Genomic DNA, 22,286 nt, shown 5'->3' with positions numbered 1-22,286 from the left:
CCCTCTCTGAATGTTAATATTCAATTTGACTTAACAAGAAAAGTCGAAGATAAACGGGTTGAAGGAACTAGGCTCGTTCTGCTTACTCCATAAGATATTTACCTTTCAACCGAAGAAGCCTTCAAAAACTATTTCTTAATATATGCAGGTTGTGCTACATTTGTCTCCTCCATGGCCCCATTTGTCCGTCAAAGTTATGGGCCATATTAGTTTAAGAGGGAATTTCCAACTCTTTCTCCTGAACATCATCCTGAAGTGCTCGACATTTGGGTAGCTTTCCTCAAACTTATTATTCTGTTGACAAGAATATCAGCGGGGAAAGCTGGCCTAGGACTAGTTAGTTATCAGCCAAACCTGGTGGCCAGACAATTTCGCTTTAGCCAATTTTTACTGAAGTCTCTTTTATCCACGACGACAAAATATGTTTAGTTAACACTACACTATCGGAGGAAAGCTATCAAACATATTTGGACTTTCATGCCAAAGAAGTCATTACTCTAATCCCTTTTGAATTTTAAGCTTCTTATTTATGCACAATTTTTTTTAAGAATGGTAGTTAGCTTATCTTCTTGATGTTTCTGTGGATCACTTGACTCTTCTACAACGTTAAACATACACTTTTTCTTCTCTGTGGAATAAATGGAAGAAAATTTAGGGTACACACGTTAAGGAAATTCAAGATTTTTAAAATTGTGTATAACCCATGTCAACTTAGTCGAACTATCTATGATGCAACCCTTTATTTAAAATGCAATGTTACTAAAACAAATCCCAAAACTGAAATTTCCTTCTTAAGTAAAAGATAAGTATAATTTTGCTTTAAAATTTTATTTTTCCAAATTTCCACCATTATCAACCTGTGAATTTGGTTTGGATTTTCGGACGCCATTTCCACAATGGTTCCATTGTGGATCTTTATCAACCTGGGAAAGTAGTTTTAACAAACTTTCTTATAGAGTAATTTCGAATAAGTATGACATAGAAAATTATAAAGGGGCCTTAAGGATTGATCTTGAACATGTTCGAATCTTGTCCACCGAGCGAGATGGTGAGATAAAAGTACTTGTAAAACTTATTAACTTCTTTTCATGTTTCGGTATATTTACTTGTGTTGAATGTTTTAGCTCTACCTCTTGTTCCGAAAGGGGAAAAGAATAAGAAGAAGGTTAAAGCAGTCGACGATCAACCCAAAGAAACAAAACAAGTACACCTTTTTAAATATATATTCTTTCTTTTGACTATAGGTTTTTCTTTATTCCTTGAGTATTCTTGTTCTTAGTTTCCAGAGTCGAAAAAGAGGAAGTGGTTCCACTACTACCACCTCTACTCAACAAAAGGCAAGGAAAGACAAAGCAATTGTCGTTTTTGATAGTGAAGGAACACATGCACACCCTATCTCTGACTTTCTTCTATTTCTTCACACTTATTCTTTATTATACTAATTCATATGCATCATCCTTAATAAAGAGATTGAGAATAAAGTAAAGAAGTCGAGAGCACTGATAATAGTGAAGAAAGTGAGATCTCCACTCGTCTCATGCCTTATAAATATCATAGAAACTTGACAGATAAAGTTGCAGCATTGGATTTTCAATATGCTAAGAATAAAGAGACTTCTTTTAAGGATTCACAGTTTCGACAAAAAGATAAAAAGAAAGTAAAGAACCAGACACCTGAGGCCAGTTCACCCAAAAAATCAAGAAAGGAGCTTGTTGTCAATGTCAATGACAGAGAAGAAGAAGAAGAAGAAGAAGAAGAAGAAATCCCTCGACTAACTCATAAGAGGACATAGGGACCAAAGCAAACTCTTCCTGGTGAAATCTCAGAGAGTTCGTATTCAAGTCTAGGCCCTAGGGAAACTGAGGTACTTTGAGTTTCTTTTATATATCCACTTCCATCTTCATCTCACAATTTTATATTATGATTCAAGTTTTCTCTTATTCACAAGAACAACCTATTTTTGCTATATTCATTTCAACAAACAATTAAGCTCTTGTAAACTCACTGTCACAACAATCACCACCTAACAATCTTGTCGAGGAAAATATTGTTGAACCATCCAACGAAGTGGGCAAAGACAAACATCTTGAAAAACCATTTGATGACCCAGACAAAAAAAAATCTGAACATCATTCAACTGATTTTGAGGATCCTAATCCTGACCGTAAATCGAATGGCCCAGACAATAGTGTTCCAACATAAAAAAATTCCAAATCATGTTTATCAACCATAGATGGATCAGTACGCTGGTCAAACCAATTCGGGATTCTTCATCTAACACTCTTGACACTCCTCTCAATTGATATGAATTAAAGGCTATGAAAGAGAGGAACCCTATATAGGCTATTAACATGCTTATCAGAAATCAAGGTATCTCAGTTGAAAAATCTCCTAACTATTCAACTACTTCAGGCAATGAGCCTTCTAGTAACTCCTCTGGTGCGCTGGTTCAACAATTGAAGGCTAAAGTTTTCGACACAGAGCTATTTCAGACCCTGAAAGACAACCATGTCGTTGTTTATGATATTAATACCCTGTTGAACCAACTTAATAGTCTAGATTCACCTAATGCCATTGTTGGCTTCATCCTTGAGTTCAAGCCATTTCTTGATAAAACCACTCAGAACATTAAAATGAAGATAAAGTCTTCCAATCGACTCAAACAATAGATTGTTGTTATGTCTCAGTAACGGAATTTGGTTACTCAATATAGAGGTTGATCAATAAGCTGTAAGCAAAGGCTAATGAGGATATGAATCAGGTGGCAACTTATAATGCAAACATCTCAAGCTAGACAAAACAAGTTTAAGAGCTGCAACAAAAGATTGAAGAAGGAAAGCAAAAGATAGTTTAGATTGAAACTTCAAGATTGGCTTCTATTGAAGAAAAGCTAGTTATGAAGCCAATATTGGTCTCCGACATGTCGAGGCTGCTTGTGCACTGGATGAGGAAGTTCAAAAACTAAAGTCAAAAGATTCCGTGATCGACACCAAAATTAGACTTGTAAAGACATGCCTTGAAAAGACTAAGGCCAACTTAAAATTTTGATGTCTTGTTTTCTTTTGTATGACTGTATTAATGACAATTTTCTTATATGGAATCCTTTAATTCTAATTCTATTTTATAATTCTCTTTATCTATGTATTACTCTCCTACTATTCGAACTTCTTGCAGCATAGGCTTATACTTTTTAAAGTACTTACAGTTTATCCTCAAAATTCAACCTTCAGAGGTCAATTCTTCAATTTAAAAGTTATTATTTGAAAACACCTAGATAATACAAAATGGGCCTTCTTAGTTTGGAGACCATTTACCTAAAGTCCCATCCTTGCAATCCATAGGTAAAATGACTTTCCAAAAATAATCGCCAACTGTAAATACTTTTGACTTAACTATCTTGTTGTAAGCCTTAGTTATTCATTATTTTTGTCTTATGAGAAAGTTTAGGGCAACTAACCTTTCCTCATCTAAATCAACTAATTTTTCTAACATTATATTCCAATAATGGTCAGAAGGAATCTCAAACTATCTTTAAATCTGGCTGACTGCAAATAAATTTTGAAAGACAAAAATACTTCTTGACCAAATGTCCTTCGAAATGGAGTAGAGTTAGTTTCCTCTTGATGGGAATTTCGACAAGCCCATAATTATTGTCTAAAGTCTTATGCCAATTCATTGGCTTCTAACCCATATGTCTTTAAAATAGGCCTATTATAATTTTGTTAGCTGCTTCGACCTGGCCATTTGCATGAGCATAGTAGGGGGTAGATGTTAAAAGTTTGATTCCTGAGTCTGAAGAAAACTCAACCATCTTTTGAATAGTAAAAATTGTACCTTGATCAATGGTTAATGTTTAAGGAATTTCAAAAATGTAAATGATGTGATTTTTGAATAAAATTAATGACTGCTTCCTAATCAACATTGATCAAAGCAACAACCTCAGACCACTAGGTAAAATAGTCTATACCAACCAAAATGTAATTATGACCTTAGGATGATGAAGGTCTAATTTCACCAATTAAATCTAAATCTAACCTCTAAACGGGCAAGGCTTGACGAATCACTACGCCAAAAATGACTTTTAACAGCGCATCTTAGACAGCGCTTTTAAAAGAAAGCGCTGTCTAAGGTTAAAATTAAAATAAAACACGGAAAATGTTCCAAAAAAATAATGAAAGCGCTGCCTAAGGGGGGGTCTTAGACAGCGCTTTCTAAAAGCGCTGTCTAAGACCCCCCCTTAGACAGCGCTTTTAGAAAGCGCTTTTAAATATAGACCTTAGTCAGCGCTTTTGATAAAGCACTGTCTAAAGTCTTTAAATTAAAAAAAAAATTAAAACCAAAAGCGCTGTCTAAGGGGAGGTGAGTGAGAGATGAATCCAGAATCACAGTCAACTTAACGTTTACTCAACCTAACTTGTTACTACTATCGATGCTCTCTCATTTTTCTCTTTCTTCATTCTGATGATGATGACGATGATGGGGTTCAAGAGTGTGAACTTGATCTATTATGCACTCTTTCTTACCATTCTTGTAAACGTCAATGCTTCAATTCATCACTACAACAACGAACCCTTCACTCACCGTTCCAACGCTTTCTTCTTCCACGCCGGAACAGAAGCTATCTTCTCCTCTTCTTCGTCTTTCATCAGGTATTACCAATCTCACACTCTTTTCTTTTCACTCACTATTACGGTTAGATTAGGGTTAGGGTTTAGGTTTCATTCTTTTCAATTCAATTCAGGTTCGAAACAGTGTCGTTCAACAGACCCAGAGAATCTGCTATCTCCTATGGCCAAATGCAAACCCATACTGGTCTTGTTGAAGTAATTATTCTTGAAGTTAAAGACAGAAACAGAATCGGTGGGTTCTATTTTAATCCCAAGTCTGATTTAATTTGTTGTACCCCTGATCTTGCTAAAGAATATAACTGTAATGTTGGTGAAGTTATCATTCATAATAATCCTGATAATCCTGACTTTCCCAAACGGATCAAAACCTTCTTTCGAGGAATCAGTGAAGTTGCTCATATGGATCTTCAAACTGTTGAAATCAATGCTACTGGGATGTATTATCTTTACTTCATGTTTTGTGATCCTAACCTGAAAGGGACTACTGTTACAGGAAAAACTGTATGGAGAAATCCAAATGGTTATCTTCCTGGTAAGATGGCACCTCTTATGACCCTTTACGGTTTCATGTCTTTGGCTTATCTGTTACTTGGTCTTCTATGGTTTTTGAGGTTTCTTCAGTTTTGGAAAGAGAAGGATATTATTCATGTTCACCTTCACTACCACATTACTGCTGTTATTGCTCTTGGAATGTGTGAGATGGCTTTATGGTATTTTGAGTATGCCAATTTCAATGTTACTGGTAGTAGGCCTATGGGAATTACCATATGGGCGGTTACTTTCACCTCTGTTAAGAAGACACTTTCGAGGCTGCTTCTGCTTGTTGTATCTATGGGATATGGTGTTGTTCGTGCTACACTTGGCGCGCAAGGGGTTGCCCATAGAGTTGTGCTTCTTGGGTGATGTACTTTGTTGCATGTGAAGCGTTTGAGCTTGTTGAGCATTTGGGGAACATCAATGACTTCTCTGGGAAATCTAAGTTGCTGTTGGTACTCCCTGTTGTTTGCCTTGACTCATGCTTCATTCTATGGATCTTCTCTTCCTTGTCTAAAACCTTGGAGAAAATGCAGGCAATTACCAATTTCACTTCCTTTCCATATTCTTCAGTGCTGTTTTATGATTGTAATAATAACCAATTAACCACTGCCACTAATCTCTGTTTGGGTTGTGTTTCTTTTTTGGGAAAGAAATAGTTGTTTACCAAGGTTTAAGGTGTATATAATGTGGAATAGGGGCATTTTATGGACCCTTTTGAAAATACGTAAGTTAGGCATACTATTTCTACTTATTCTCATTTTCTATTTATTCTTGGGTGTAGACAAGGAGAAACTTAGCTAAGCTGGAGATCTACAGAAAATTTACAAATACCCTGGCAGTGTCTGTGCTACTGTCCATTGCATGGATTGGCTTTGAGGTAGTTTTTGTAAAAGATATCTGATGCATTGGAATAAACAATTTTAGAGATGCAATTGATTATCATTTAAGCATTTTTTAAAATTAAATAAATTAGAGATAATATTGCTAATGATCATTTGTTACTGTGGTTAACCAGCTGTACTTCAATGCAACTGATCCTCTAAGTGAGCTGTGGCAAATTGCTTGGATTATTCCCGCCTTTTGGTCCCTGCTTTCATATACTCTCTTGCTGGTGATATGTGTACTTTGGGCTCCTTCTCGTAACCCTACTAGGTACGTCCTTTCATGAATGGTGTTATTAAGAGAGTTACATGGTTGTTTTATGCTAATATTATATACCGGGTTAATATCCCAGAGACATTATAATTATTTTCATTCTTGCGGTATGTTAATACCGGGTTAGCATTTCATTCTAAATTCATCTATTATAATTATTTTCCAAGTTACCATCTAACATTTGCCTAATCATTACAGTGGACATTGGTTGTTGCTCGCAATCAATCCTATCCGAGAAATTGTGTATTATCTTGACTCGTTAGGAAATGATTGGACAACATACCCGGATATGAAGGTCCTAATTGACACGTAAGTGAGAATGTTCAAAATTTTTCTTAGTTTATGTGAATTGTTCTAATTGCTTCATTTTTATTTTATTAGCGTCCTACAAGCTTTTCGGGCCCAACGAGATATCCAAACCTCAAGGAGGGGCGCCAACTCCATTACATGGATTAAAGTGGCGGTATATTTTTAATTACCACATTTTTTATTATATTAGTGATGACACTTGATAAAACTTAGGATTTATAATCCATATTTTTTTTTCATATGTAGTGTCCTCAACAACGTAATCAAATAGATTGCGGGTATTTCATGTTGAGGTTTATGCGAGATACTCTTGCTTTGGGCCGATTAAAGATTCCCACCGATGTATGTATTTCTAACTTATGAGTTATTTTTATATTTACACATATCTCATATAATTAAATAGTTGGAATTAATTCAAAATATGTTATATTATTATGTAGTACTTTGAGGAATTCAAGTGTGCATTTTATACAAAGGATCAAGTGGACGAAATCAAAGAGGAGTGGTGTCAATTCATGATAGAGCTCAATGTTTGTTCATAAATTTGTGTAATTAATGTGTACATTTGTAGTATATGTAATGACTTGTAAATGTGTACATAAATTTGTATATATTTTGATACATTTAAGGCAAAATTGGTTTGAATTGGTATATATATATATTTGTTAGCCAAAAATTGGTAGAAAAAAGGCCAAAATGGCATATATAAAATGTGATAATTGTCTGTCAAAATCTGGTTGAAAACAGGTAGAAATTCTGGTTTATAAACCTGGAAAAAATGTGGTTTAAAACAAAAGCTTGAAAAATTTTCGTATACCTTAGACAGCGCTTTTGTAAAAAGCGCTGTCTAAGGGGGGGATTAGAAAGCGCTTTAGGCAAAAGCGCTGTCTAAGGGGGGGGCTTAGACAGCGCTTTTTGAAAAGCGCTGTCTAAGGTATACCTAAAAAAATTAAAATAGGAGGGTCTTAGAAAGCGCTTTTGGCCAAAGCGCTGTCTAAGGGGGTGGGGCTTAGACAGCGCTTTTCAGAAGCGCTGTCTAAGGTATACCTAAAAAATTTAAAATAAGAGGGTCTTATAAAGCGCTTTTGGCCAAAGCGCTGTCTAAGGGGGGGGCTTAGACAGCGCTTTTAAGATTTAAAAAAGCGATGTCTAAACCTTTAGCAGCGGAGGTTTAGACAGCGCTTTAAAGCGCTGTCTAAGGCTAAAAAAAGCGTTGTCTAAGGTCTTGTTTGTTGTAGTGAATGTAACTCATTTGCAAGAACATGTTGAATACTTGCATGTTTATGACATTCTTGGAAACCTTTGGCAAACTCAATACAATATTTTAACATATTTATCCAATATAACCCTTATCTAAATAAAATCCATTTCATCTTGTGACCTGCTTGATGAGCTCCACATGATTCACTATGGGCATAAACAATTGGCAGATAAGCTTCACTCTCACTAAGGCATTTTAGCAAGATTCCTTCAGGAGTCTTTTTTAACAACTTTTTCCTAATAATCACATTAATTAATGCCTTGTATTTGATTTTTTGATCCGTCATTCCCGTAAGATTTCCAAATATTCAACAATTGATTTTTTCCAATCATTATTTGACAGCTTGTCAATTTCAAAATTTTCTCTTCTAACTTCTTCTTGGAAACTCTATAACCAGAAGCTATTTGTGCAAAATCATCAGTTTCTTGGTTTTCGACTCGAGGAACATGTTTAATATCGACTTCATTGAATATTCCCAATGATGATATTTCCTTTAAAAAGTACATTAGTAAATTCTCTTTGATGCACTTGTATTTTTTGGTCAGTTGTTTAACAACCAACTCAGAGTCGCCCCTAATTTTGACTCCTTTTTCTCCCCAAGTCCAAAAGAATCTTAAGGCTCACAATTAAGGTTTCATACTCAGTCTCATTATTAGAGTAACAACCTTTGATTTTGAATTTAAACTTCGTTGGAATTCTTTTGGGAGAAATTATCAAATTTCCAATACCATTTCCATTTTTATGTATGGAACCATCAAAGTACACTTTCCAAGGTTTTAAACCTAGCAAACCTTCTGTTATTTCGACTACTGCATGATCAATAATAAAATCAACAACAACTTGGCCTTTCATAGCCTTTAAAGGTGTATAAGTTAGAGAATATTCAGTTAAGGCCAAAGCCCATTTTTCAATTCTACTGTGTAAAATAGGTTTCGACAACATGTGCTTAGTAACATCAAAATGGGAATAGACAAAACCATATGTAGGTTTTATATAACATTTCAATTGATTAAATGAAAAATGAAAACAGAGACATAACTTTTCTATTGGACTATACCTAGTTTTTGCATCATTCAGAACTCGACTAATGTAATAAATGGCTCTTTCGACACCATCATCATCATCCTCTTGGACTAACATACTTCCTATTGTTAGTTCGGATGCAGAAATATACAACTTCATAGATATATTTCTCACATGAGGAAACAAAATAAAAGGATTCAACAGATAACTCTTAATTTCATCAAAAGCTTTTTGATGTTCTGGTTCTCATATGAATCATTCTTATTTCTTTAAACCCATCAATGGTGAAAATACTTTTGTTTTACCACTTAGATTCAAGATGAACCTCCTTGAGAAATTGATTTTCCCAACAAAGATTGGAATTGCTTTTTGTTAGATGGACGTTTCATATTGAGTATAACTTTGTCTTGTTTTGGTTTCTTTCTATACCCTTTTGTGAATCACAAAGCCCATAAAATCGCATGCGTGAACACCAAAAGCACATTTTAATGGATTCATTTTCAGTCCATGTTTCCTCATTCTTCCAAATGACTGTCGATGGTGGTCCAAATGACCATTTTTTGACAAGGACTTGACCACTATATCATCAACGGTAGTTCATTACCCTTTGGTATGTTGCACCAGTATTATTCGGGTCAAAATGCATCCATTACTACAAAAGTGCTTTTAAAGTAGGACGCGAAATGCATTTTACCTCGGCTGTAGTAGTGAGGTAACGAAGGAAGTCATGAGAATTATCGTCTTATCACATAGGTTATTTAAACACCGAGGCGTAAATTAATTTGCACATGGGTTTGAACCCTAACGTCTGCATTTTTATTATTTACAAAACTAGTGCCTCATACATCTCAATTTACAATAAAACTGAGGGGTAAGATATATTTTTTTTAATTGAAATTTGTTATATTGTTTACACAATAAATAAATAAAAATAATTTGTTTACAAACTATAATATTTACCCAGAATATTATATTGTTTACACATAATAATAAAATTAAAATTAATTTATCCCTGAAGATCATATGTTGGATCTTCGAATCCTTGATATTTGGGCAAGGTCAAATGCTTCACCTTGCAATTATTTGTATATGAAATAAAATAATAAAAGGATTAGAAAAAAATTGATATAGAAATAAATGATTATCTGCTCAAATATTTAAAAATACAAACCTTAAACCCATATAATTTTCTACACTTGCAATCCATCATAGAGAACTCCTAATAGAAAAAGCTAAAGTGGAGGATATAGATAGTTTCAAGCACTTCATGGTATTTCTTTATCAATTATAGATATCAGAAGATCTTTATAATGGAAAAAATTTAGGTTTCACACGGATTACTAATGGTAGTGTCTTGAACGTTGATAATCATGAAATGAACGACAAATATTTGCTTAGGTTTCACGCTAAGTTATCCACTCAGTTTTGTTAAAAACCGAAGTAAACATGATTATTATTATTTTTTAAATTATATTATTTACACAGAATATTGAAAAATAATAATACAACAAAACCATAATTTTATGTAAGTTATCTGACCCAAATATTGCACGCATCCAATTTCGATGAGTTATCTAGTCCAACCATTGAATGCATCTAACTTCTAAAGGAATTATCTACTCCAACTATTGAAACAATGTTTTTCTGCACTTGCAATCCATCATGGAGAACTTTTACAAGCTTCTAAATACAACAATAACAACATCAACACCATTTTGTGAGATGGATCCCAAAAGAATGATGCATTTGAGTTTGGAGTAGCTACATATAAGTTAGGATTATGGTAAAATATGTTTAACGAGTGCTTTTATAGTAAAATGTTACTTATCTTATCCTTCGGTTATTAAGGAAACTGATGGAATATATCATTTAGTTTACAAAAAATTCTAATAATTAAAAAAAGTTTCCTGAATTGTTTTTCCCCTCAGACTTTTTGAATAACCGAGATAATAAGTTGATTGTCCCATCGATTTTGTTAAAAACCGAGGTTATATGTGATTTCTATTTCTAAAAAAAAAAAATCATGACGCACATTGGAATCATATCCACTAGAATACCAATGATCATCCATATTAAAAAAAGTAATGTATCTTTTGGATTTTCAAAGATGTATTTGAGCTTCTCTGATTGTTTCACTTCCTATTCTCAACTTTATTTAAACAATATTCTTAGTTTCAACGTCTCATTTCCATCTCTTTGTATCTTCAAACCTGGTTTCTAAGTCTTTTCTTTTCTTCAAAAATGTCTTCAACAACCTTAGATGAAAATTTGTTGTCGTTATCAATGAAAAGTTTATTGATTTCGATGATTTGGAAGACAAAGGTTTTGATCTAAGAAAAACTATTCGCAAACAAAAGTTGAATGGTTACTTTGACATTCTTCATGGATCCATCTACATTAATCTCGTGAAATAGTTCTGGTTAAAGGCCTTTGTTGGTCCATTTGGTCATGATGCTGAGTCAATCCAGTCCTATGTCAATGGTTTTTCTATCATAATTACTTCGTCACTTATTGCTCAGACAATAAAATGTGAAGAGGAAGGTTGTTGCATTGAGCATTATAGATTCAACAATGCATATAAAGATCACCTTCACCTAATTTATGTCAATTACGATAATCTCAATAGTCCTGCTACTCTACGACCAATTGGAAAAGTTTTTTATCAACTTCTAGTGTCAAACTACGTCCAAGACAGAAAGAACTGGAAACACTTACTTGGAATGACAAGAATCTCTTGTTATTCCTTACCAAGAACATCATCATTAATCTTCCTCTTACCATTTTTAACTTCTTAAAGGAAATGATAATCATCTTTAGGAAGTAAATGACTTTTCTCATACCATATGAAAGAGTTTTTTTCTGAATTATTCTCTCAGTTAGGGATAGTTAATAGTGATACTATTGAAGTTGAGTGGAGTCAGAAATTTGAATATGTGGAATAGTTATTTATTGTCCTATTTTTAATTAATGAAATATTTCCTTTCATATTATTGTCTATTTATTTTTAGTGATAATAATATTTTTTTAGAATTACTAATTAATAAGAAAAAGATGGAAAAAAAGGGAAGATTGGAAGGCGCAAAGTGAGAAATCATTGAAAAAACCTTAAATCCATTTACAGGGAAAAGGTTTTTCCTAGGTAATATTGTCTAAGGGAAAATGCAGTTCCCGGACGCTCACTTATAGCTATATTACCTAGGTTTTTTATAAAACTGAGGGAATTTTTTTTTTTAAATAATCAAACATGTCTCTCCTAGGACCTATACGCTCGGCCTTTGGCATGATAGAGGTGAAAGTTTCGTTATAAAAGTGTTATTTATAGTAGTGATCACTATCCATTCATAGGTTCTTAAGGCCCCAAGAGTTGAAACTCCGTCTTCGACACATCTTCTTTTATAATATAAATTGGGTTATACCCAGAAAACCATCTAAAAGACTTATATATTTGAATTCTTCTGTTGAATCGACTAACACTTCTGCTATAGGCATTGTGTATTCATATTTTGTAGTAGCAGCATTTAAATCTCTAAAATCGATACAGACTCTAGGATTCCCATTATTTTTAATAATATGAACTATATTGTTAACATTTCTACATACCTTGTACTTTATATGAATTTTTCCTTAGAAGTCTTTCTATTTTTTCTTTGATCTTCGATATCACTTTAAGTGCAAATCTTCTCGGTGTCTGCTTCACTGGCTTTTGTCTAGTCAAATTGGCAGCTTTAACTCCACCGAATCTTGACTGAGTCCTGGAATTTTATCATAATCCTAGGCAAAGAAATCCTTGAAATCTTTAAGCAACTCGACCATCTTAGTCTTTAGGATTGGTTCAATCTTTGCACTTATGTAAGTTGGCTTTTTGATTGTTCCATCTCCTAAACCAACTTCTTCTAGTGGATCTTGTGCTTGTATCGTTTTATTTAAATCAAATGGATCTTTTTCGAATCCTAAAGGCTCATCATCATAGATACAATCAAGCCTATGGCTGTCTGAAATTGGATTCTCACAAATTTCTATTTTTTCATTACTTTGAATTTGATTAGCTTTGATAGCCACTCTTTGTTGGAAATCGGCCCCTAAGGCCGCCTATATTATGTTTTCAGCCATATAGGCCAAAATTTGACCCAATTCGTTTAAATAAGTCATTATTATTACTAGAATCCAACCATCCATTCCTTGAGGTGGCCTCATCGTCATCCCAATGCCCCTTTCTTCATGCTCCCGCATAACCCTACGGGTGGGGTGAACTTCATTAAATATAACACATCTCCTTGTGAAGAAAAACATGTTCCAACAGGAAAACATGGAGAAATGTTAACCAATTGTTTGTCAAGGTTTTGTTGTCTATATTATTGACCTGACTCAAGAAAAAACTTTGATCAGCCTCAACATTTTCGACAATATTGTTAGGCCTCCATATGGAAATCCTTTGGTGTATACTCGATGGTACCGCCCCCACGCCATGTATCCACTCTCGTCCTAGAAAAAAATTATAGTTTACTTTAGATGGAATGACCACGAATAAGGTTTGTCTTATTATTATTCCTACAACAATGTTAACCTGGATAACCCTTAAAGCCTTACTTATCTTGCCTTCATAGTTGGACATAACCATATTATGAGGTCTTAAATCTGTGTCAACCTTTCCAATTTTCTATAATAGGAAATACGACAGTAAATTCACCGTTGCTCCTACATCTACCAACACCTTATTGACACCTACTTTGTCAACTTTGACCCGTATAAAAAAGGGATTCAAGTGATGTTTCATTCTTTCGTTGGGCCTTTTAAAAGAGGCCTTTTCCTCCTTCACACAACCATTATTTATAATGTAGTAACATAGAGGCTTATGTTCGGTTATCACCTCAACGGGATAATCATCTTCCTCTTCTGTCACCTCAGTGACAATGTTATACTCTATAGGTAACACAGACACTACATTGTAGATTATGTCTAGTTCACCCTCTAACCCAGAGTCGAAATTATCGATGAGCATATTGATGACTTCTCGGAAAGTGTACCAATACTGTCGCAGTAATAAAATAAGATCGAATCCACATGGACTTCTATTTAACAAGACAATATTATGCAATGTGTATAAAATAGTAAAGGGGGTTTTTCGAGATTTTAATGCGAAAAGAAAAAAATGTTCTTACAGTAATGCCAAAACGGTCAGGTTATGTATAGAATCCCTTATTTCTCTATTGTGGATGTTCGATGCGTTACATAAATAGTATCATCACTATAATCTCACGGCGTATTAACAAAACCGCTATACCCAATCCCTTGGTGTATAGATCACTAATCTATACTCGAAGTTTTCTATCCCTAGTCCACTAGCATAAGAAATATTAGGCAATGCAATAAAGGGTTAACTCCTAAGCCATTACTCTGAGTTTTCTATCCCTAGTCCACCAGCGTAAGCATAACAATTGCTCATAGGTTCAACATATAGACTAATGGTTAGTATTCCCTATGTGTCCAAAATCAGATTAAAAGAGTATCTCACATAAAAAGCATTAAGAATAAGGTGCAATTGAATATAATTATAGATCAAATTATTCATGAAACATCAAATCAAACATATGTCGCAACAATATCAAAACAGGTTCATAAAACACAACATAACCTAAAGAGAATTAGCTACTAATAGTGAAAATTACAATACCATAAACAAATAAGAAGGTCACATAATAAATCCCTTGAGTAATTGGCCTTCAATGGCTTCAAATGCTCTACAAAATCACTTATGGTGCTGCAAACCCTTGCCAAAATGTGTAAAATTCAGAATCCTTGAAAAAGTACCAAACTTCCAATTTTAAAGCAGTCAAAATGCATAAGAAAACAGCCCCATCATGTGTGTGATTTTTTCATTGCGCGCATCATTTTTGAACAGGCTGCATCGCGCACATGATACTTTCCATCGCGTAAAAGGGAATCACAAAAATTAATACAAATTTAGACTTGAGAGATTGACTAATACTCTAGATTGACTTGAGAGATTGAATAATACTCTAGATTTACTTGAGAGATTAACTAATACTCTAGAATTACTTTAGATATTGACTAATACTCTATATTGACTTTATACTTGAGAGATTGACTAATACTCTAGATCATGCAAAAGGGGATCGCATAAAATAATCTAGATTGACTTGAGAGATTTACTTGTTGTACGTAAAAGGGAATCACAAAAATTAATACAAATTTAGAAAACTACAAATTATCATGTAATTGGAGCAAAAAAAGTCTTGCACGTCTTGCATAGTGTTGTTGAAGTCTTGGTTCTGTTAGTCCACTCTGTCCTTGTCTGATTGATATGGATACTCGAGAGGAGCGACTTCACTTTTTGGACCCATTCCCTAAAACAAAAACAACAACACTATAAAGTACAAAGAGACTAGAAAAAATAATAGGATTAGAGAGAGTTTTAGTCTCTCTTTCTTCTTTCAATCCCTTTCTCAAGTCTTTGTCCTACTACTCCTAAATGTGACGTGCTACAAAATAAAAAAATTAATTGAAATAAATTTAAATTTAAATTTTACAAATAAAATAAAAACTTATCTGATGGGTTGCCCCCCATTAATCTCTTCATTAAGGTTTTAAGCTTGACCTTTTGATTTTTGTGTTAGGGCATCATATATGACACGAAAAACACACCATTCTTCTTCTTCCTTTTTGTTTGGTAGGAATTCCATTACTTTCAGGAATTGAAGGTTTTTCTTCCATATTCTGTTTAACTTGATAGTATCAAACAATTCATAAATCCCATCCAATACTTTATTTATTTCTCCTCTTTTATCAGCCTTGCTTCCAGGTGTAGGACTATTCTTTTGTTGAAGATCTTGTAGTTGAACATCTACGTCTAAACGAATTATTATATTTGGAGCTTCATCCAAAACTATATAATCTTCATATTGCATTCTTGTTCTTTTCCTACATATAGTTTTCACCTTTGCTTCTTCTATTCTTGCTTCTATTTCTTTATCACATGGTGTGCATTTTTCTTCCTCTTTCTCCTTTTGCAATTCCTCCTTCATCGACGACCTTGTATTCCTATTTGAATTATCTTTCAATTTCCTTATCTATGTGAAAATCTAAATTTTCCCCATTGAACAACTCCCCACTAGAGCTCGGTTTTAATGTTAATTGGCTAGACACTAGACCAAGTTACATGGCTAAGTTCTTGAATAACGCTTCCATGTCCCTTTGCAAGGTTTGTTTCTGCCTGTTGATTTTCCGGAAATTGATTTGAGTAATCTTTATGAACTGAGTTAAGGTTTCTTCAAATCCTTATTCATCGAATACCTCACATTCTTGTTTTACTTCTCTTTCAAATTCCGCATCTCAAGGACTATCTAATATATTTTCATAGAAATCCCCACTAGATCTTAGTTTGAATGCTAATTGGCTGGATATTTGACCAAGTTGCTTCTCTAACTTCTCGAAGGATGTTTCCTTGTTACTTAGCATGGTCTCTTGATGCTTGTTGAGTTTCTCAAAATTGAGTTGACTCATCTTTATAAACTGGGTTGGGGTTTCTTCAAGTTGAGATGATGAATCCTCTTCCCGTCAATCATCAGTGTTGATGTAAGGTTCTGGATCTGAATAATTTCGAGCATTTTCCAGAATGAGCGTTTTTGTTGCAAGCTCTTTTGAATAAGCTTCAAACTTTGCCAAAGTAGCATAGAGGTCATCTTGCATGACTGTCTTGACCTCGCATACACAACAAAAAGAAGAATACCTTAGTAGCACTACACTTAGATAAAAAAATTTAAACAAAAATAAAACTAAAAAGAGAAAGAATAGGAAAGAGAATTTAAGAAGCAACAAAAATAACTAATTACAAAAAAATATTTACAATTGAAAAAAAATTAAACGTTGCACAAGCGTCGCCTTGTTGGAATTATCAACAGTCCCTGGCAACGACCGCAAAAACTTGATGTCTTCTTGGCAAGTGTACCAATAATGTTGCAGTAGAAAATAAGATCGAATCCTTAGGGACTTCTATTTAACAAGATAATATTGTGCAACGCATATAAAATAGTAAAGGGGGGGGGTTCAAGATTTTAATTGCCAAAAGAAAAAAATGTTCTTACAAAAATATGAAAGTGGTCAGGTTATATATAGAGTCCCCTATTTCTCTATTGTTGATGTTCTATTCCTTACATGAATGGTATCGTCACTTAATCCCATAATGAATTAAAAAAACCCCGTTATACCCAATCCCTTCGTGTATAGCTCAATAATCTATACTCAGGATTTTCTATCCCTAATCCACCAGTGTAAGCAAGATTAGGCAATGCAATAGAGTGTTAATTCCTAAGCCATTAATTGAAGTTTTCTATCCCTAGTCCACCAGCTTAAGGATAACAATTTTCCCTAGGTCTAACACATAGACTAATGGCCAGTATTCCATATGTGTCCAAAATTAGATGAAAAGAGTATCTCACATAAAAAGTATTAAGAACAAGGTGCAGTTGAATATAATTATATATCAAATTATTCATGCAACATCAAATCAAACATATTTCCCAATAATATCAAACTAGGTTCATCAAACACAACCTAACCTAAAGAGGATTAGCTACTCATAATGCAAATTACAATATCATAAACAAATTAGAAGGTTGCATAAGAAATCCCTTGAAGAATTGGCCTTAAATGACTTCAAATGCTCTCCAAAATCACTTATGGTGCTGCAAAGCCTTGCCAAAATGTGTAAAATTCAGAACCCTTAACAAAGTATCCAACTTTCCATTTTTAAAGCAGTTTAAACGCACCATAAAAGCCCAGAAAACAGCCCCATCACACACACATGATTTTTGAACACGCCGCGTCGCGCGTGATATTTTCTATCGTACGCGTGATTATTCTAGACGCTAGATATTCCTTTTAACTACATTTTGAAATAAAACTCCATCTCAAAACATGTTACGAAACTCCATATATGATTAATTTACTAGACAAACATCAAGATGTAAATTATGCTAAAAGGTTTTGCTCTGTTTCTTTGACTTCTTCATTTTCCTCATACTTCTTCATATGTAGCTCATCTTTAACTTGAAACTTCATCAAATTCATTGCAAATACTCATAAAAATCATGTAATGACAAATTGTCACCATATATCATCATCTTCGTTTGGCATATGATTCTTGCCATTTGGTTTAGCCACTTCTGGAAAAGGAAGGAAAAGTCTTTCTTTTATTGGTATCTTTGACATATAATTTTTTTTCATCTTTGGAAGTTTACAATTTTTATTTGATCCATCGGCCTCAAGAGTCTCCTTCTTATTTTTTTGAAACATTCTCCATTGAGTTTGGCTCATTGGATATGTGCTCAAATAATTTTTGAACCATACGAATATTTGTTGGAGATCTCAGAATTCTAATTGTATGATGAATTGACACCCACCTTAATTACCTTCTATTTGAGCTTGTCAACATTGGGTTTTCCCACATATTGAATCCATTCACCAATAGGGGCAATAATAGGGGGAATGTAAGTCTCCCTCTGACTCTTCCAGCTGTTTGAAGGTCCTTGATGTTTTTGGTAAGGAACTTCTCTCTTGTTGAAGGAAATTGAGGCTTTCTCTCACCCCTAAAACTTTTTCTCAAGGTCTGAGGCCTGATACCTTATAGGTAATTTGTAGCTTCCTTGTCAAAGACATCACTACACTGAGGGCATAACATCACTTCATACCTTTTTCTTTTGCATCGGTTCAAGAAATCAATCAACTCTTCTTTAGAATTTAGGTACACCACCTTAACCTTTTCAATATAGTCCAACATGTTCTCATCTTCGACCTTAGAACTTGGGTTTTTAGTGATTTCAACCATCATGACATTGTCAGGTTCGACAAAATTTTCTTCTCCAACTTGTAAAGAATCAAAATCAATCTTCATAGGTAGTTTAGTTTTGTCTCCAAACTTTAAACTCATGTCTTTTAGAGCGTTTTGCACCAGATTCTTAAAAATAACACATTGAGAGTTTTTATGACCAGAAAGTTATGATATTTACAAAAACCTCTTTTCTTTGTTCCAATGGTGGTGTCTTTAGGCCTTTCGACACTATGATTTGACCATCACTAACTAGAAGATCAAAAGTCTCGCTACATTTGGTTACATCAAAATGTGTAAGCTATTATTACAAATTTCTCGTTTTTACTTGGTTCGACAGGATTTTTTTCGTTTGAAGGTCTTAAAACCTTATAAACGTATGAAAGGTCTAGCTTTAATTCTACTAAATTAACCTCACTTTCATCAATGCATTCAAAAACTATATCAATTTCTTGATCGTTTCCATCTGTTTCTACATAAGCAACTTCTTCCTTCTTAGGATATCGATTTGATCAGGATTTTCCGGCCTTTAAGTGTTCGACTTGTCGAACCCTGAAAGCTAATTAGGCCATATCCCTTAGGTATTGGGTGTTTAACTTTTTCCTGATTGAATAGTCTAAAGACACCTACAACTATTTTGACTAACTCATGTTCAGGCACTTGAGTAAAAAATCTCACCTTCATTAACCTAAAACTATTGAGATAGTCATCTATTGATTCAGAGAACTTTCTCATCACGCTGGCTAATTTCTTTAGGCTAATTTTTGATTGAGCTATATACAATTGCTCATGGAATACTCTTTTTAGTTGTTTCCAATTGTATATGTAATTTGGAGGAAGAATGGTGAACCATGTGAAAGCACTCTTAGTTAATGAATTAGGGAAATACGTCATCTTTAAATTATCATTATTGGCCAAATCGCCTACCTCTGGTTGATATCGAGCAATATGCTCGACGAAGGATTCACTAGTAACACCTTCAAACTTAGTGAACTTGGGGATTTTCCTACCCCTTGGGAGTTCAGTCTACAATATATACTCAGACAAGGAAGAAACAAAATGCGGTCTATGAAGACCAACGTTAAGACCATTTTGGACCAAGATTTGTTCGACCACATTGGCTATGTTATTTTCCCCCTAAAATTGTTTTATTGGAATCTCCTATCCACTTGGTCTACATCATGGTTCCTATTAAGAAAAACCACCTCAGAGCCATTTCGACTTAAGTTTCCTTCGGCTACCCTGGGTATGGGGTTCGCCTAGTTGTGGCATTTTGTTGTGGCACTTGGTTGTTAGGAACTGGTTGAATGGGCTCATGAGGAGCATAAAAGAAATCAGTAATTTGACCTATTTGATGCACTAATTGTTGGTAAGTCTAGTTTGTGTTTTAGATTAGAGGACTAAACACAGTACCAGTTTGTTGTGTAAACATATTAACCATATCATGGTTACTATCATCAATTTCTTGCCTCTTAACCAAGAGAGAATTATTTTTTAAAGGCGGTACAACTTGAAGGATATTTCCTAACCCTCATTGAGTTTGTGTCATTCGAATATGATTTCTTATTGCATATCATTACATTATCTACATACTTGAATGCATTAGTTTGTAGGTCAGCCATCATTGTAGTTGGCATGTCATATGGATATTCTCTACCACCAGGGGGTAGCGTAAAGCTTGGGAGGAAAGACGATCTAAGGTGTCTTATAGTGACTTGTGTAACCATGGGATTAGTTGGAATATTTGTTGATTATGTTGGGGGGAACCACCACTTCCGGTAATGTCGTTGAAACCAACATTTGACTCATAACATGAGCGGTTAATCCACCAAAGTTGAAGTTCTTGCACCACCAACAATCGCTTCGATTGGTTGTTCTTCTATATTTGGATCATCGTTCTAGGGATGTGAATTTTTTTAAACGTGTCATTTCAGTAATCTTACCACTCCTCAAACGCATAAACACGCAGACATTGAAAACATTGCATGTATGAAGAACACACTAAACCATAAGAGCACAAATAACTTTTATGGAAAAGTTTAAATTTCTTGCACAAAAGGGTCCCACCAGGTGTGTAAATTTGTTTACTGGTAACTGTAGTAAATAAAATCACAAGTTTTTTATTCAATTAAAGGATTAAACTCGAAAAAATCCTAAGGACAATTTGTGCAAGACTGTTTTTATACAAGATGTTTGTGCTTGGGTATTTGATGTTTGAATGTAGAGAATTTGGGCAGAAATTTCTCTAAGAATAATGCATAATTATTTGAAGAAATAAAGTAAACAAAGAACACAATAAAATTAATTAAATAAAATGCATGGATTAAACAATTAGAAAAAGGACGCATATTCATACATTTCTCACAAACTTTTTTCTCTCTGTGACTTGAGTACTCGAGTTCTATAGAGAATCCTGGTAAAATTTGCGAACCTTTATTACATGAATGAAATTGAATTATATACTAAATACATCAATAACATTCAATAATGGTTACTTCTCTAGGACTCGACACGTATCTTACTACGTGGGTTTCTATTCTCTGATGCGTTTCCACATGTCCCTTGTCTTTGAACTGCCTATAAACTGCTCCTATTATTGAAACTGTATTTACAACCTCTAACTACTCCTATCGAGGAGCTTCTCTGTTGAGTCTTTTAGAGTGGTGTCGAAATATATTTAGGTTACCTAATCCTTGGACTCAAGAATACACTAAGTCTCAAAACACATGATAGGAGAGTCAAAGTCACCACCTTTATACCACACTTTCATGTCGAAAGGATAAACTACTGCAAACCTTTTCGAGATTATGAACATGTTTTGAAGAGAGATTGATCTTAAACTTGTGTATTTGTTCTTGAGATTCTTCGAAACCAAGCTTAGTAGGTTTCAGTGTAACTTGAGTCGAAAATCACAGGCTAACAGAAATACAATACGATGAAACAAAATCATAGATGCCTAAATGATGAAAATAAAATCATGAAAGATGATAGGTTGAAACAAAATCAAACAAGATAAAATAAATAAGCATGTCAATGCACTTAACAAAGAGAAAGGCTAAATTATCACAAAAAGTTGCAATTTGTTTAGTACAAATATGTTACGAGTTCCATAAACACAATAAAATTACAAACATTCATTACATAAGCAATGCAGTTTACTCCTTAACAACAACTATCTTCTTGTCCACGACTTCCTTCTAGTGATCCATCGACCCGCGAGGAATCTAAATGTTTGGACACAACACCCTTAACTAGTTGACGGCATTTTGGAAGGTTTCAAAGGCAACTTGGATGTTACTACCAACATAATCTTTAAATTATTTCCTTACCCCCGCAAAGCTATCCTCAAAATCCTTCACCTTGTTCTTCTTATTCTTCATATTTTCTTTCTACTACTCCAAGACATCCTCAATTTTCTCTACTTTAGAAGTCAATGTTACCTTAGTCGATTCAAATTTGATCAGGGAAGTCCTCTTTTCTTCGAGGGCTTTCTCTATCTTAACCAAAGTTGCCTTCAAAATAGTAACCT

General features: G+C 34.1%; 1 pseudogene; it reads left to right on the top strand.

The window, feature by feature from the left end:
• The first annotated feature begins 4,353 nt into the window (after window positions 1-4,353).
• LOC127093997 (uncharacterized protein C26H5.07c-like) lies at window positions 4,354-5,698 on the top strand (annotated as a pseudogene).
• The last annotated feature ends 16,588 nt before the right edge of the window (window positions 5,699-22,286 follow it).

This window comes from Lathyrus oleraceus, chromosome 6 (genome assembly GCF_024323335.1).
Source record: "Lathyrus oleraceus cultivar Zhongwan6 chromosome 6, CAAS_Psat_ZW6_1.0, whole genome shotgun sequence".
NCBI classification, from domain to species: Eukaryota; Viridiplantae; Streptophyta; class Magnoliopsida; order Fabales; family Fabaceae; genus Lathyrus; species Lathyrus oleraceus.
This window is presented reverse-complemented; position numbering and strand designations above follow the sequence as displayed.